We start from the raw sequence: 18,763 nt of genomic DNA on the forward strand, positions 1-18,763 counted from the left end.
TATTGGTTTTTACTAGTTTCTTATATGTATCAGCAGTTAGCTTTGAAGTAGCAAGTCCGAATAAATAGACTGAATCTTACTAAGGGGTTTATGGTCCAACACCTCACATAAGTATATGTGAGAATTAACTTGATAGAAACTAACCAATCTTTTCTGCCTGTTGCAGTTCTGTAACCTATTTTCAGGAGACTTATTTGCTTCAAACCAAGGAGATTCTCTCTCTCTCTCTCTCATCTCCGGTATAAAGGTTGACAGCAATTTATAACTAACCCATTGTCGTTAACGTCCCGATTGCGCTACGCAGTTCGCACTTATTTCATTCTGGTATAGCGAGGCTGTGCTGGGACACGACAAGTTAGGTTTAAGTAGTTATAAGTTCTAGGGGACAGATGACCTCAGAAATTAAGTCCCATAGTGCTCAGAGCCATTTTATTGCTATTTGAGGAAGTTGGTACGTTGCTAGTTTCGAAGTGCCTTCAAACGCGTGTTCATGTTTACTTCATCCTTCATTGTCGTTCTCTGATACATAAAAAAATATTTAAAAAGTACTCTTTCTATCAAATATGCCTAGACGTTAACGCTGCTACAATGTCCAATAATTCTGGAGCATGAATACGCGTTTATAGCAAGAGAAACAGTGTATGCAGAGCTCCGCTGCCTTGCGAGGCGCTGCTCCACTATCATTTGTCATCACGTGACCGGTAGTCGAGGAGCATGATTGGTTTCCGGCCGGCACCGCCGCTGTCGGAAATGTTAGCGCGCGAAAAGCGTTCGTGGCGAGCGTGACCCTCGGGTAGCGATTCCGGCGCTGCAAAATAAATGACCGGCTGGCGAGGGTTTGTCTTTCCCTCGGCGCTCCTTGGCACGCGACGCGCAACTCATTACGGGCCGCCCCCGCGTAATGGAGATGTGTCGCGCAGATAATGCTATCGCCTCGCCGCCATCTTGATTGCTGCTTCGACACTGTTTCGCCCTAAGGCTGGCTGGAGTGAACAACTTCTTGCTTACTAATGAAGCGCGGGGCTCTGTCGAGCGTTTCCTACCTTTTCCGATAACCTGGAAAGGGCATGCAGTACTAGGTAGAGAGACCACTGCCATAAAAATTAAGAGCATCTGCCTCATTCATTACTGGTTAGCCAGTAAAACGTATAATGACACAGTCTGTTTTTTCGTAACTGAACTGAAAACACCGGTTAACCGAATCGCAAATGCTACAAATAATGTGGATATCATCTACATCTACATGTTTACTCTTCAGTTCAGAATTAAGCGCCTGGCTGACGGTTCGTCGAACTAGCTTCAAGCTTGTTCTCTACCGTTCCACTGTCTAACAGCGGGCAGGAAAAGCGAACACTTAAATCTTTTTGCACGAGCTCTGATTTCTGTTATTTTATTACGTTGATCTTTTCTCCCTGTCTAGGTGAGCGCTAACAAAATATTTTCACACTCTAACGTGAAAGTTGGTGATTGAAATATCAGAAGAAGGTCCAGTTGTAACGAAAAACGTCTTTATTTTAGTGATTGCCACCGCATTTCGCATGTCATCTCCGTGGCACTTTCTCCCCTGTTTCGGTATAGTACAAAACGAGCTGTTCTTCTTTGTATTTTTTCAAAGTCCTCCGTCAATCTTATCTGATGCGGATTCCACACCTCACAGCAACACCGCAGAAAAGGACGTCAAACGTAGGGTAAGCACTATCTTTAGTATATCTGTTGCGTTTTCTAAGTGTTCTGTAAATAAATCACAGTCTTGGATTTGCTTTGCTCACAACGTCATCAATGTGATCGCTTCAGTTTAAATTATTCGTCAGTGTAACTAAAATTTGGCGGATGCCTTTTAGTATTCGTGTGGCTGACTTCACACTTTTCGAGTCAATTGCTACTTTTCTCACCTTATAGATATCTTGTGTCGATCACTTTGCAATTTGTTTGGATCATCTGATTACTTTAGAAGAAGCTAAATGACAGCATCGTCTGCAAACAATCTGAGGGCTGCTCAGATTTTCTCCTAAACCTTTTATATAGATCAGGAAAAACAGAGGACCTATAGCTCTTCCTTGAGGCAATGCCGAATAGCTCTTCTGTTTTACTTGATGATTTTCCGTAAATTACTACGTACTGTGACCCTTTTGAGAGGAAATCCTTGGTTATTAAATCTGCAGTGAACTTATAGGTCAGATCATTATAAATAACTTACTACGAACTAAATTATTCACTTAATTGTTTCACCGAGTATATCTGAACCACCAGATGTATTCTCCTTCCTTTATAGATAATAATGGGGAAATGATGCACAAGAATGGAATTTTTTACTGTCAATACGCAAGCTAGATTTAAACTTTCGATAAGCAAGAGCGTACACAGGATCTGAATTGTAGTCGACGATAGCATTTGTGGCCTCTGGGCCGGGAATGGGCAGTAAACAGTTGCGCGTCCAGCCAATAAGCGATCGGTCGGTTTCCGCATTCCGTACTGTGTAAACTTCCGTCATATTTGAGCATTTTGTCGTGTTTTACCTATGCGAAACTACGATTGACTGATTTCTGTGGTATTCTGTATGTTCTGCGGGCTTTCTAATAATGGATGAAACACCTGGATGGTGCCAAGTGCTTCACAAATAGGCAAGAGACCTCGTTTTTTAATTGTACTCATTCTTCAAACGTGAGGCAGATTGTCAATGTGCAGGAACGTAACGTAGCTGCTGCGGAGTCAGAGGCCATTAACGCTGTCGTTCAGAATGACATGCTGTGTCCAGTTTGCTAGAAACTCTTCAGACAAGTCTCACATTTAGTCTGATACTCCGTACTCTCGTATTTTGTACATTAGGCGGCAGTGAGGAACCGTATGAAATGCCTCCCAGAAGGCAAGGAACACGGCGCCTACCCGGGCGTCTGCATCTACTGCCTTCTGAGTCTCGTGGAAGAACAGAGCGGACTCGCTTTCAGATGATCGTTGTTTACAGAACCCATGTTGGTTCCTACGGTCTAAATAAATGTCATAATACCCGAGCATTGAACATATTGCAAAATTCTGTAACTGAGGGACTCCATACATGTAGCAGTATAGATTTCTGAATCCGTTCGAGGATCCTTCTTGAAGAGGGGAATGATCCGTGCCTTTTTTCCAGTCATCAGGAACGCTTCGCCTCTCCAGAGTCCTACGGTACACAGCCTCTAGAAGAGGGGCTAGTTTCTTCGCATCCTTTATGTAGAACCGTATTGGTATCGTATCAAGTCCAGTGGCCTTTCTTCTGTTGAAAATTTTTAGTTGTTTTCATATCCCGTGGTCACTTACTTCGATTACAGCCATTTTGTCTTTCTTGCGAAGATTTAAAAGATGCGCCACAGAGAAATCCTCCTCTGTGAAACCTTTTTGGTAAAAAACGTTTAGTATTTTGGATTTTTTCATGTCGTTCTCCGCTTCATTGCGATTACAGCCTCATTGTGTCTGGACAGATGGCTTCGATCCGTTTACTGACTTAACATAAGACAAAAATTTCTTAGGATATTCTGTCAAATCGGAAGACAGACTCTTACTTTCGAATTCGTTGAACACTTCACACCTCTCCTCACGATAATTTTGGCTTTGTTAAACTTCTATTTGTCTGCGAGGTTTTGACTATGTTTAAATTTGCCGTGAAGCTTTCTCTGCTTTTGTAGCAGTTTTTTAACACCGCTGTCGAACGAGGACGGGACTCTTACATCCCTCAGAACTTCGCTCGGCACATACCTGTTAAAGCGTTTTCTAGAATGCTCTTGAAGTTTGTTCACTGATGTTGTTAGTGCTGAAGAAGAAAGTTTCGTGCGGACCACTCAGTTTACCTGAAATCTGTTTCCTGTCAATCCTGCTAAGTAGAAAGATCTTCCTGCCTTTCTTTGTATTCCTATTCACATCCGTATTCAGTAATCCTGTGTTCTGATCACTGATTGCCTGTTCTACGTTAAGTAGAAAAGTTCGGGTCTATTTGTCACTAGCAGGTCTAAGATGTTATCTTCACGAGTCGGTCCTCTGATTAAATGCTCGAGGTAATTTTCGGATGAGAAATTTAGAACAATTACAAACTACACCTTGCCCCTACTACCCGCCCTAATCATTTTCTTTCTCCAGTCTGCTATGACGAATGCTACCTTATATGGACTTAGTAGGCATATTATCTGGCCTGTGGAGGGATATGTCTATCCTAAAAAAAACCACACATATTCCGGTACCCTAGTTACCGCTTCCTGCGTGTTGTGCAAGCCTGATCTGTTAAGGAGAACGTGCAGTTTTCCACCCGACAGTGGAGATCTAGCATTTTGCATCCGATACCATAGCAGAATCATCTGAGCCTCTGGTGTAGACATTCCACACTGCTCCAAAATGGAGGACCGCAGTGGGTCTGGGAATGATGCGTCAAAACGACAGCACTGCTTGTACCCCACGGGCGAGGCTAGCTGTCTTCACCAAATCAGCTAGTCGCCGGTACGAACCGAGGATGGCCTCTGAACCCAGACAGCAGGTCTCATTTGAGCCTCAATGAGTCTCTATTTGCAGCTGGGTACATCCCATACACTGAACTGCTGTTTGCATAGTCCATATCTTGGATGAGGTACCCGTGGACACTTGCCTTCCTTCCCAACCTGACCACTATTTTCTTGAGCGGCTCTGTCACCCGCCTGACATTTGAGCTCCCAATGACCAGCAATCCCACCCTCAGTGAAGGTCCAGACCTCTCAAGAAGATTGGATTCAAACCCAAGAGGTGAGACGTCCTGTGATGTCTCAGACATACTTCCAGCAGCAGGTAATACCTCTAAACTGTTTTTAAGACGTAAGGGGACAGCCATGGGGCCAGTATCCACTTTTGCCTTCGCCCAGAGATTCGCGACGCCGCCACTGTTCGCCGCTAATCACCGTGAGGTTAGTGTAGACCTGTCGGTAAGTGCGATCAGGAATCGCTGGCGCCACCGTAGGATTCAGAGGTGCTAAAACATGTGTCTGAGATGCCTCAGCGCCTCTGAAGCCCAGGGCAGCAGCTTGAAGTCGACCACGGCCAACTCAGTTCCATGCTGTTTTGGGCAGTGGCCAGTTCTACATGCACTCGTACACAACAGGTGCATCCCTGTCCATCTTTAACAAGTTAATATCTGAACCACAGTTAAGGTAAACCTAACCCAGCAAACTGAAGTCACTTAAGACAAGCGATTGAAAAATACGCTCTTACAACAGAAATAAATAGTACTGGTAAAAATCGCTTAATAATCAGCCTCTTCTATTCAGAAGTAAGGCAGAATACCAGTAAACTAATCTATGTACTCGAACTGTGTATAACCGATGAGTTGCTGCTGTTAGTCATGGGTCCGCTCTGTTAAGAGACTGGAGCCCTGCTGGTGTGTGTCTGGAGAATGGAGCACAGTGCTCAGCTGAGGTTGCTGCGGATCGATCATGTGTCTGAGAGTCGTTGTTCTCTTGGTCGTTATGCTTCTTACGGCGTTGTGTTTCTCAAGGCTTTAGCTTCTTTTGTTATGTTCGTGTTGTTCATGGATTTGTGTTGGTGTTGCCTAACGCACGTTAATGTGCGTGTGTCCGTTCGTTGGTTCCTTGTACAAGTTAGATGGCCGGTTATGCCACTTCTGATTCCGTTCCTGTTGCCCCCTGCTTGTTCAAAGTAGTGTTAAGTGTGGGTTATCGTGTATTTATATCTACACTACTGGCCATTAAAATTGCTACACCACGTAGATGACGTGCTACAGACGCGAAATTTAACCGACAGGAAGATGCTGTGATATGAAAATGATTAGCCTTTCAGAGCATTCACACAAGGTTGGCACCGGTGGCGACACCTACAACGTGCTGACACGAGGAAAGTTTCCAACCGATTTCTCATACACAAACAGCAGTTCACCGGCGTTGTCTGGTGAAACGTTGTTGTGATGCCAGGTGTAAGGAGGAGAAATGCGTACCATCACGTTTCCGACTTTGATAAAGGTCGGATTGTAGCCTATCACGGTTGCGGTTTATCGTATCGCGACATTGCTGCTCGCGTTGATCGAGATCCAATGACTGTTAGCAGAATATGGAATCGGTGGGTTCAGGAGGGTAACACGGAACGCCGTGCTGGATCCCAACGGCCTCGTATCACTAGCAGTAGAGATGACAGGCATCTTATCCGCATGGCTGTAACGGATTGTGCAGCCACGTCGCGATGAGTCAACAAAGAGGACGTTGCCAAGACAACAACCATCTGCACGAACAGTTTGACGACGTTTGCAGCAGCATGGGCTATGAGCTCGGAGACCACGGCTGCGGTTACCCTTGACGCTGCATCACAGACAGGAGTGCTTGCTATGGTGTACTCGACGACGAACCTGGGTGCACGAATGGCAAAACGTCATTTTTTCGAATGAATCCAAGTTCTGTTTACAGCATCGTGATGGTAGCATCCGCGTTTGGCGACATCACGGTGAACGCACGTTGGAAGCGTGTATTCGTCATCGCCATACTGGCGTATCACCCGGCGTGATGCTATGGGGTGCCACTGGTTACACGTCTTGGTCACCTCTTGTTCGCATTGACGGCACTTTGAACAGTGGATGTTACATTTCAGATGTGTTACGACCCGTGGCACTACCCGTCATTCGATCCCTGCGAAACCCTACACTTCAGCAGGATAATGCACGACCGCATGTTGCAGGTCCTGTACGGGCCTTTCTGGACATAGAAAATGTTCGACTGCTGCCCTGGCCGTAATAACGACCTTTATACTCCTGGGCATTGAGTCAAACAGAGCTGCCCTGGCCAGCACATTCTAGAGATCTCGCACCAATTGTAAATGTCTGGTCAATGGTGGCTGAGCAACTGGCGCTTCACAATACGCCAGTCACTACTCTTTATGAACTGTGATATCGTGTTGAAGCTGCATGGGTAGCTGTACCTGTACACACCATCCAAGCTCTGTTTGACTCAATGTCCAGGCGTATCAAGGCCGTTATTACGGCCAGATGTGGTTGTTCTGGGTACTGATTTCTCAGGATCTGTGCACCCAAATTGGGTGAAAATGTAATCACATGTCAGTTCTAGCATAATATATTTGTCCAATGAATACGCGTTTATCATCTGCATTTCTTCTTGGTCTAGCAATTTTAATGGCCAATAGTGTATAATCATGTGTTTAAGTGCCGCAAAGAAATATCAAGATTTATTGACACGTAACGGTTTAGATGTGTCTCAGATGAACTGGTGTACACGCTTTGTACGTTCTTGTTTTAATATCGCCCATTTTCAATCTGTTTACCATTTTTCCTGTATCATTCTGCTCTGATATTACGAGTATGACTATTATCTGTTGTCTTAGTATAATTTGAAAGGGAGATTACAGCCATCCGTTTTAATTTCGGTTAGAGGACTAAAGATTTGTTGTTTTACAGCCAAATGTAATAAATATATTTTGAAATCTAACTGTTGTGACCAGCAAGCGTGAATTCTCTCTTGCAATTGTGTGTAAAGTTCGGTTTTGGTTTCTATTAATAAATTATGACGTTAAATTTGTCTTTTGCAGTCTCAGTAGGCCAGGCTTGAAAATGAACCTATAAGGTTTGAAACTAGTCACCATATGTATGTACTGCAACTGTTGACAGTATAAGCGCTTTATGGAAGTTAAATTTTTGTCCAGTAAAACCACCAGCTCCTTCCACTCTCAGCCCTCTTGCCGTTTCAGGCTCTACTTAAAGTTTCAATACCTGCTGCATTTTTTCTCTTCAAATTTTTACTGTATGTTTGGCAGGGCACTATCCAAGTTTGGTCTCTGAAGATTACGGTTAACCCCTGGGAACAGGTTAATGATTATTTCATAATAATTATTTTCTTAAGTACAATTGTCTACTTTATAGTAAATTAAGAACGATCTTCATCAGCTGTGGTATTCTCAGTCATAGCAACGGTGATACCCCTAGAGTGTCTGTTTTAAGTAGTGCAGTAACAGTAGTTACAAAAAAAAAAATGATCATATGTGCCTGCAGTATGCCATATCGAATTATTTGTATTAAGACAAAATTAGTTTTTATTATAGGTACAAAATCTACTAAAACAATGAATTCACAGGTTGAACACTAAAGAATTCTGTCATACAAAATAAATTTATTTTGAAACGAAATGACATGTGATTAAACTGTTCAGATCGCCACATTTAAGGGCCAATCAGCCTCGTCTTATTTATTCTATCTGCTTTAAGGCTTATGTATGGGACATGGCATGACTTAAAAATGCCTACTGGTGTAAAATTTCAAGCGTTAATGGCAATAACAGTGACAACCAGCAGTGTTAAGGCATTGTGCGATAGCATTTTATAGTCCCTGTATAGTAGAAGTCTTGATAAGCAACAGAATCACTGAACTGAATTGAGTATCTCCAGTCTAAGTATTCAGAATACAATGACAAGCTGTTGTTTGCCATAAAAACTTTGAAGCCAGTCACAGAAAGGATGTTCAGAAAGTGATCTTACATTTTCCGAAACTGTCCAGTAACTGGACAGCATGCTTGTGCATTTGGCTCTGGGAATCCAAACATTTATTATAAAAGCATCTTTGTTACAGATATCTTGTTCCTTGCTTTAGTCATAGCTATCTAAGATGTGGATCCCAAGGACAACAAACCTTAGTAATTCCAGCTCTGAAGAAATATCCATTTTATGCCTGTTTATCAGCCTTTTTCATAAGATTGAAGATCAAATTACTAATCATTTATTGTATTCAGCTCGCTCTCACTCCCCTCCATTACACAAGAAGCATTGGTAGCATTCTGTCTCTTTCTGAAGTAAAAGCTAAGATCTCCTACAAACCATTAAGAACATTCATGAAATTCAGTTTGCTGCCTTTTTCTCTCATGGACCTTCTTCAGTAATGAGTCAGCAAATTTTTCTATCCAAGTAACTTGTGACAGTATAATTGTACTATTGTAAAATACCTGATGGATTACTTCAAAATTTTGTAGCAAATGATTATTTGTACACTCTGGGGAAAACTGTCCTAATATAGCGTTCCTCCTCTGAATGTTGCTCTGCTTATACCAGTTTGGTGTAATTCGCTGCAGGTCATTTATATAAAAACATTCCAATTTCTTACCATACCAGAGCTGTTTGTCAAGTTTTGAAAAAGAATCCTTTCTTCATTGATGTCCTTAATGAAGACATTATGATGTACTAAGTCTGGTTTATGTGTTTCTGCAGTTCTCTAACTCTTTTGGCGATGGATCCCTTTCGAATTACTAAATATTTTAAGGAGCTCTAAAATATCCAAAATCTGGTTTATATTCACTCTTTCATTATAATCAGTTAACGAAAAATCATACAAAAATAAGTACATTATACACTATTGACATCTACAATAATATTAATAAATGACACACAGTAATACAATACACAAAATAACACTGTATTGTTTCCACTGTAAATTGATAAAATTGTTTCCATTTAATGGGAGGTATGAAGTTCTTTTATTTTTGACCAAATGTTTAATATTAGGCTTGATAGAAGAGAGCTGAAGATGGATGTGAGGTTAAGGAACTAGTTTGTCATGGTACTTTGTTTTTGTACTTCTATATGCTGAGAATCCCACTACACACAAATATGCTGTTGGGAAGGGTTGAAGAACATTCAGAGCTTGTGTGGCAAGTTGTGGTAAATCATCAGAAACTCTGCTCCAAAAATCATCAAGTAACATTGTTTTGAACGATGATTCCATGCTTGAATTTGATTTCGAAAAGGATTTGTAATTTTCATGTGTCATATTTTCTGGCTTCTGAAAATCTGATACAGAAGGATTATGAACCTATGAATTCATTTTCAGTTTTATATGCTGCTCTTCAGGAAAATACATCTCAGAAGATGTGTGCATATCATTTAGACAATAGACCAGTTCCTCATATGTTTCATTTGGTGATTCTGCTGTCTCATTAATGAACACATTGAGTTGCAAAAAGCTTTCTTGTTCTCTCTTACCAACAACAACAATCCAACAATCTAATTTTATTTAAAGTAGTTGTTACTAGTATTGAAAACTGTTGCCTGCTTTACTTGTAAAGAAATATTTAATTCATTAATTTTTCCAGACATATCTAGCAAAAAGCTAGTCTGAACATCCAAGTCGCATTGCTCAAATGATCTTTTAATTTAAAAGAAATGTCAGTCATAAAAGCTTGTAAATCAGCTACTAGTTTGAATAATCTTGTCAGATGGTATCTAACAGCAGTGTGGAGCACTAGCGTTTTATGTTTACTCGTATAATGTTCACACAATACTGAAACAATCAGCACTCAACAGGGCATAATGTAACATAATTTACTGTTTTTACTGCATCAACAGCCAATTTTAGATTTGGTGACACCTTCTTTCTCATGAACCCTTGTCTATACTTTTTGTAGCTTACAGTGTAACAATTTACATTTTGTTAGATATACCATTCCTACTGTTTTACTAGTAATTTCATTGACTCCAGATGTACAAATATAGACACAATCATTCCAATTGAGATGTTTATTTTTACAACTTTTTAATCATGTTAAGCATTTCTTTTCTGGTATTATTAGCTGACACTGATGCACACATAAGAAAGTTTTCTTTGAATGAATGTTTAAACTGATGTCACACAGTTATCAGCAAGATGGCCAGTGCAGCAACATCAGTCGGCTCATCTATTTACAAGTCGAATTTGTTTAGCTGAGGGCAACCAAGTAGTTCTTATTTTATACAGCATGCAAAATCGTTAATTCAGTATGAAACAGTGTCATTAAAAAGTGGCACCGTAGGAAGATGTTTTGCAAATTTTTGTCAAGTGTATATTGTGCTATGTCTACTGTAAATGGTTTTATTAAATTCTCAGAGACAGTTTGTTTCTTACCCACTTGTAGTGTGATACCTGACCAAATGTGATGCCTCCCTAGTTTTTTCACTCCCAGCATGCGCCATATGCTTTACAGATTTTTGACTTCTTAATGACTGTTTTCTCTTGCAAACAAAAAATTCTTCATTCTTGTCTTTGGAGTTGGCTCATATGGTTTCTAAATGTGGATGCATCTTAGCAGGTATCACGGAACTATTCAGAAGTAGCTTGCTGCGTAACATGCCGATAGGTGAGCTGTTGAAACCAACGAATCTGAGACTGATATAAGATTCGTATTTTTTTTCTTTTTTTTTTTTACCTTAGCGAGTCGTTAGATGCCTCACTGCTTGAAACACGAGAGCTTTATGTAATTGTACCACCTTCTTGAATCTCACCATCTTGATCCAAAATCTTTGAGGTTTATACTTCGATGCAAGATTTTGTTGCCATACTTTTAAGTTATTTCTCCATGCTATCTTTTAAAATCAACAGCTTAATTTTACAATTTGACAAACACAGAATAGTAACAGGACATTGAATTTTACAATGGTAGTCAACAACAAATACGAAGTTTTATACACTGTGGAACAACAGCAGTGCATGGATTCATCATGCTGAAATGGATTGCACAATTCAATAGCATACTCGAGTAGGATCTGTACTTTGTGCTGTGCTGTGCATTGAAGATTAAGCATAGATGCAAAGCAACACAATTCTTCAATGTCGTTTAGGGCCGGCCGGAGTGGCCGAGCGGTTCTCGGCGCTACAGTCTGGAACCGCGCGACCGCTACGATCGCAGGTTCGAATCCTGCCTCGGGCATGGATGTCTGTGATGTCCTTAGGTTAGTTAGGTTTAAGTAGTTCTAAGTTCTGGGGGACTGATGACCTCAGATGTTGAGTCCCATAGTGCTCAGAGCCATTTGAACCATTTTTGTCGTTAAGGTGTTTGTGGATGACAGAGAGATGGAGAGGGCATAGTGGAATGCTCAGACCATCTACAGATGGTACAACATGCAGCAAGATTAACCGAGATGGGGGCAGGGGCAGAAATAATCAAGTTCGGCCACTGCATGGATGTGGGTGACAAGTAACGAGTCACTGTGTATCTACCTGTACCAGAGAAATTCTTTTGTTTGTTGTTTTTGTTCTTAGCGTTATTGCACATTTATTATGCTGCTTGTTGCTTCTTTTTCATCTACTATACACTGGGAGAAAAAATAACTTTACAGAACCAACACAGATATGTTATTGTGAAAGTTGCTTTTCCTCTTTGTGCAGCGAGACTTGCAATGCTTTGTTCCTTAGGTTGTCATTATTTTGGGGAAGCACACACAGAGGCCTTTCAGAGCCCCAGGACACCACTGAGACATTTAAATATCTCTGATCTATTACCTTCAGTATTAACAAATATGTTTGTCTATATTCTTATTATAATATATTTTTGTGTGAAATATATATCTCGTTTACCTACATATATATACATTTCTATAATATTACCTTTGACATAATCACGTAAGAGTTTTATGTGACTAACCTCTACAGGTCACCATTAACCAGCACAGGAACAACTGAAGCATTATCAGCATGGTTCCTACATAATGTTTCATCAGTCTGTCAAAGTATCACTTTGCAGATGTAGATGCACATGAGGACCATTTTGATGCTGCTGCTATTGTTAAAATGATAACTGTTTATGTATTTATATCGTTTACTTATATATATATATATATATATATATATATATATATATATATATATATATATATATATATATATATAGAGAGAGAGAGAGAGAGAGAGAGAGAGAGAGAGAAAGGGGGAGGCAGAGAGAGGGGGAGGGACTAATACACAACTAGTAGATGAGTTGTACATGAGACTAGAATTTATATGTGAAGTGATTTAACAGCAAGATATAGGAAAATAAATATATTACAAACAAAGATGAACTGATAGGAGTCCATTTAAAAAGGTATCCAAAACAAAGCAACTGTGATATGAGTGGCACATGAGTATGAAATAAACAGGAAACAGAAAAGACATTATTATGTTCAGCACAGATGAAGAACCTGTGTTAAGTACCAATGAAGCTTAAAAAATTGCAAACCTCTATGAACCGACCTAATAAATTTTTATTTAAAAATATTGAGGAATACAGGAAGTGCAGCAACTGTATGTTGTTACCACTTTGAAAAGGGAAAATGCAAAAATTGTGAAAATTAGAAGTAGAATACAAGTGTTGTTCAACACTGAACATTGGATACATTTAAAAATGCTGTTTCAGAAGCTATGTAAAATCGCAGAAAGCATCTTATTAGAGTAGAAAACATGTTCACTTTCTGTGTAAAAAAAAATTAACTGTAGGTACCTATGGATCATTTTAGAGGAAATGTAGTTACCTTAACTCAAAAAGCAATAAAAGGTATGTACAGGAATTGGAAATGGCTAATGGCACATACAACATTATGAAGGAGAAACTTGATTTGTTTTACTGAAAAAGATACATAATATTGCCAATAATTTTTAAAGCATATACAGTTGCGATGTTCTAGAAGTGGATATGCAGTATTAATGTTTAAACACCCAACATTTAACACACAATAACTTTTATTTCCTTAACATAATTACTAATATGGAAGAATTCTTGCTGAAAGAAGTATATGGCAGTCCTTGATAGATACGTCACACAGTCTTAGTATTTTGCTAAATAACATTGAGATTATAGCATTTCACTAGATTCTGCCTCATAACACAACAGCAACTGAGACTCAAGAAATAATATAGGTAAACTTGTTTAATTTCCCAGGATACTCTTGATAATTCCAAGAAGGAGCAGGTGTGACAAACAATATAGGCAAATGTAGTTCAACAATTGACACACAGTAGAGAAATATTTCAAAAAATGAAGTGAGAAATGAAATTCTGATGACATTTTGGTTCTTCCCACTGCAGTGTATAAGAATCAGACGTGGAATTTATGGAGGAGGAAGAAATAATATTACAATCAGGAGATATGAGGGTCGAGAGGAACAGCAGGGTGCACCATTATATATATCTGTGTGTGTGTATGTGTGTGTGTGTGTGTGAATGAATTGAGTTAAAAATTGACTATATAAGAAATCATTTAGATGGTTATGAAACAAAGTAGAGGGTAGCATTTTAGGTTCAACACACTGTCACTAACAAGATACTTAGAGATAGAGCACAAATTTGGCTTCAGGAAGTTTGGGGAAATAGTCTGACGATGTCCTTTTCAAAGCGACTATCCTGAAATTTGCCTTAATCCAATTGGGAAACCATGGAAAAATTAAATATGGATATCTAGGCAGAAATTTGAGCTGCCATCCTCTTGAATATAAGTCCTGTGTCATAAGGATTGTGTATGATGATTTGGCTGTGGAATGAAGTGACTAAACCTAGTTAGACACAAAAGATAACATTCACATTTGCAAAATGTTACATCCATAACAGCTAATGGTGCAAAGACCACTGAAGAATTGATTTTTTCTACTTAACAACGTTTTCCAGTCTACTGCTTTTACCTTTGTTTTTCTTAACTTCTTGATCAATGAAGTTGCTTTCCATTTATATTTGAACATGTGTAGGATGTGTGTGTCTGTGGAACCTTATAAAATGTATACACCTCTTTCAGAGTATGTTGAAAATAAGGAATGAAATAATGTTTGCTTTTTATAAAATGTTTTTAAATCCTAATACATCTCTCAGGGCGAATTTTAAATATCGTACGACAATTGGATTTTGTTGTAGCTAACCCTCAGGAGACCAGAAGTTATGGATGAAAACATGTCATCCTAATTCAGTACTCACTAAATATTGGTTCATCCACATCAGTTCCATAGAAATGACAGCAAACGTTTCACACATCGTCCCTCAAGTCACAGTTGGTCGAGCAGTATCTGAAAGCCTGAAACAAAAGGAAAACCAGTGTGGTCTCTAAATGCCCAGCTCCAGTCGCATCTGAAGGGTTTGACGACTAAATTAAATGACACTTCGTCCAGAAATTATTAGCGTTTTCATCTTTAGAATCAAAACTCATCCTCCTCACCTATTTTGGTACACACCCGAATTACATTCTTACTGTATATGTAGTAATATTAATTTTTCCTAAATGGACGAATTAATACGGAACCAGCATTGTTACTGTATATGACGAACACAAATATATGATGTATAATTTTTTTACAGTTTTTTAGAAGGCTAATACATCACTTTCTAACACAGAGGGCATATGTTTGGCAACAACTAAGTGAAAATTACTGATCGTTCCCTCTTTCTCAGTCTTGACATCTTCCTTTCTCCCTCACACACACACACAAAGATACATACAGTAAGAAGTTCGATTGCAATTGAATTTGATTATTGTAGTTACTACATTTGTAGCATATTGACTATATGGTTGCACTGCTTGTTGTTAACCACTGTGGAGTAGTGGAGCAGGATGCAGACCATTAAAGAAAGAAGAAACACAAAGTTTTGTTATGTTGTTATGTGACATGTGAATAGTATATGCTTTGCCTGTACCTTATCATTGAGCATCGTTGTAAACTAAGTGCTTGGCTACAAATGCAGCAAGTTGCAAAGACACAGAAATTACGGTCTCTAAGCCAGCCTATAGCCTCTAGTTAAGCAAATACTTCATTTTTCGCATTTATTTTCTTTTATAACGCAGAAGAAGGTTTTTAACAATTGAAAAATATGGTTATTCTTAGGGACCTGACCCATCAATAGACTCATTCGATGGAATTCTGATGCTAATATATTTTATACAGAAATGCTCATCACTGCTAGTTAACCAAACAATATGAATGGAATACATCACATCAGCTTCGCACAGTGGCCGTGGCTAGCCATTCAGCACCTGCCCTAGCAGTATTGTGAATTAAGACTCAGATCCTCTGCATAACAGCCTGACAAGGTGTCTGACCACTTAGTTTCAATAATGTACTGGAATCTGTGGCATTGTTCTTCTCTTCATTACCCCAGTTTCTCTCCACACCATTGCTAAAGAGAATTTCTTTATCGATTAAATAAGTTACTACACCCCCAAATTACCCTAATTACTCATGTCTCTCTGTCGTTAATGAAGCTGAATTTGATTACATACATAAAAGCTGTAGTGCTCGACCAGGTAGAAGACATTTCGGATAGTTGTAATAAAAAAAATCGTTAGGAGCGACTCGTTGACCAAACCAAGCTGTGCCAAGATATCCTGTATTAAATTTCAGATCTCTCCACTGCATCTTATGAAGTGATGCAGTGATAACTTTCATGGCGATCTGTCCATCAGAGAAGAACGTCAAGACTGTGCCCCTCACATAGCTCCTCCCACAACTGCTGCCTGCATGGGTTGTAATACTCTCCTTGCTTTTATACTCATATTACATAATCATAAAAAACTACACTAAACAAGCAATTACGTAACTAATAAACGACATATAACGTCTGATCGAATGCCAAGAAAAAGCAATGTCACGAGTCACACATCATCATTATGATCAGAACTGAACACAGTGCAACGAATGTTCAGGCGCTGTGTAATACGTATACCGTAAAATGTGCGTAGAAGTCGGAAAATGGAGCCTGTTTTCAGTTACGAACAGTATAGCTAAAATTCAAGGTACATATTGTCCCGTTTGAAGACATTCTATGAATGACACCCGAATGTGGTGTCTAGATACGGCCGAAGTTGCGAGTGTAGAGTGTCTCTTGCAGATAGGTGTGTAGTGGACATGGCAGCAGGTCGCGAGTTAACCGACTGTGAACGTGGGTCGATAACTGGTGCAAGATACGTGACTCATGGCATACCGGAGATAATTCAAGAATTATGGTTTGTGGGGTCAATAGTGCGTAGAGTGCATCTTCAGTATTGTAGACACGATGTTTCTACTTGCTTAATCACCGCACAGGACTACCACAAGTTTCAGACCAACGGATGTCATGTCGTTGCAGCGGAGCCATACAGAGCGATCGACAGTCTAGGACTAGACTGATCGCTGTCGACCTGTACTTGGGCCGTGAGGGACCCATTTCTACTGGGTCTGTAGGGAAACAAATGTATCACATAGGCTGTAGCAGCCGACGACCGACCCTCGAGTCCATTCGTTAACATCTCGAGACAGATCTCAACAACTGATTTGGACCCGCGAACATCGCTACTGGCTGTGGGACAGTGCAGGTCTGTAGCATGGCTTGATGAATTTCGGTTTTGGTCGTACCGACGTGACTGAAGCATGACAGAATGATTTATGCACCACGAAATTATGGATCTTGCATGTCAAAAACATTGTATCAGGCAGGAGGTGGAACACTAAAGGTTTGGCCAGTACTCACATGGTCTCAATTAGGCCTCATTTCATTTAGGCCTCAGTATGCGACTCAAAGGAACAGTGACACGATTACAATAATGTGGACCTTCACGCAGACCAACTGTATCTCTTTCTAGCATTGTAGTAACCTAATGGAGATGCCACGTGTCAAAAGAATGATGTGACATGTCACCACTGTTTGGAGTCATGTATGTGACTTCATGACACTCTGGTGAATTCATGAACATTGCTTGGGCCTCCAGATTATCCAATCTAAAACAAATTGAGCTTTAGGTCGATATTCGTGCATGCCCGATAAACACAGCACCAACAACACAAGGATAAGTGTGGATAGCATGTAACGCGACAGTCACGTATCACTCTGCAATTTTGTTTCAGCTCTGTTAAGATAACGAGGTTGTGTGAACATAGCAAATTTTGGCGGGAGTGGAAAGTTTTCGGTTTCTCACCATAAGGGAGTTGATGTGGATGGCCTGACAGTTACTTAGATATAGCAGAAGGCTTTTCATGGTGTCTCAAAAACAGGGAACGAGTGCTTCCTAGGTAGCAGCCAGTTTTTGCGGAAATTGTCCTGCTTTCCGAAATGTTTGGTGTGGACAGTTCCTAGCACTAATCCACTTGCCACAGGCACGGTGTCGGAAGTCGCCACAGCTTTTCAACGCCAGTGAAATTTTACTTTCTGTCTGCACATCAAAAAGGAGCCGCCTGCCTGCCCTTCCCTGACATGAGAAAGTTCTTTGCCCCACCATAGCTCCCAAGAATACGGGCTGTCCAATCCGAAGTAACGCTTCTGTCAGCAGATGCCGTGCGGATGGTGCTGACGAATGAAGAGAAGAGACTGCTCGACGCCAGTACCAACCTCATGCGTCAGAAGATGCTTTTCTCAAGGTTTAAATGGAAAGTTTCTGCTGCTTTCTCCTGTTTTTACTCCAAAAAGGGAATATATCCATTCGTAAGAATGGTAGCAAAATTCAGCCTCCCCTAAGAGTGGAGCTTGAGAAGTGTGGAGTTCAAGAGAGAATTTTGACTGGAGACTATTTGTTTTCCGGCTTTCATGTGGGGCTGACTGGCGCCCTCTCACTGTACCTGGAGAAAGTAAGTTTCGCTAAGGCACTAGCATAATTCATCTTCTGAGGAACTCTCATTTAACTCATTTGTTTCTGCATCTTGAATGTTCAGTTGTCTCTTAGGATTGTTTGTCCCGATTATCTCGGTTTTATGAGGTGCCTAGATGCGGAAGACTATTATTAATTGCTGCAGTCTTCCAATTAATCGCGAATCCCATTGAGATTAGAATAATTTTATTTTAGTATTCAAATATTTCTCTGTATTATTCATTCACAACTCTTCACCTGGCTGGATTAAATAAAACTTTTGTGTTCTTGATATGACTTACATTACTTAGATCCCTAATGTCCTACAATCTACCAGTGGTTAGATAGCGATTAAATAACAAGGATAACCAGCCGCACTTCTAGGATGTTTACTTCATTGTGATGAGTTTCCTTTGTGTGCAGCCACCAAGAACTACTTTACAAGATATGAGATACAGAGTTGAAAACGAATG

General features: G+C 40.1%; 1 long non-coding RNA gene across 1 annotated transcript in view; it reads right to left on the bottom strand.

Annotated features, from left to right (window-relative positions):
- LOC126235824 (uncharacterized) overlaps positions 1-18,763 on the bottom strand; it is a 232,154-nt gene that overhangs the window by 61,791 nt on the left and 151,600 nt on the right. The window contains exon 2 of the long non-coding RNA XR_007544817.1: positions 14,678-14,774. This is a non-coding gene — a long non-coding RNA (uncharacterized LOC126235824). The remainder of the gene's footprint in view (positions 1-14,677; positions 14,775-18,763) is intronic.

The sequence above is a fragment of the Schistocerca nitens genome, chromosome 2 (assembly GCF_023898315.1).
Source record: "Schistocerca nitens isolate TAMUIC-IGC-003100 chromosome 2, iqSchNite1.1, whole genome shotgun sequence".
Classification (NCBI taxonomy): domain Eukaryota; kingdom Metazoa; phylum Arthropoda; class Insecta; order Orthoptera; family Acrididae; genus Schistocerca; species Schistocerca nitens.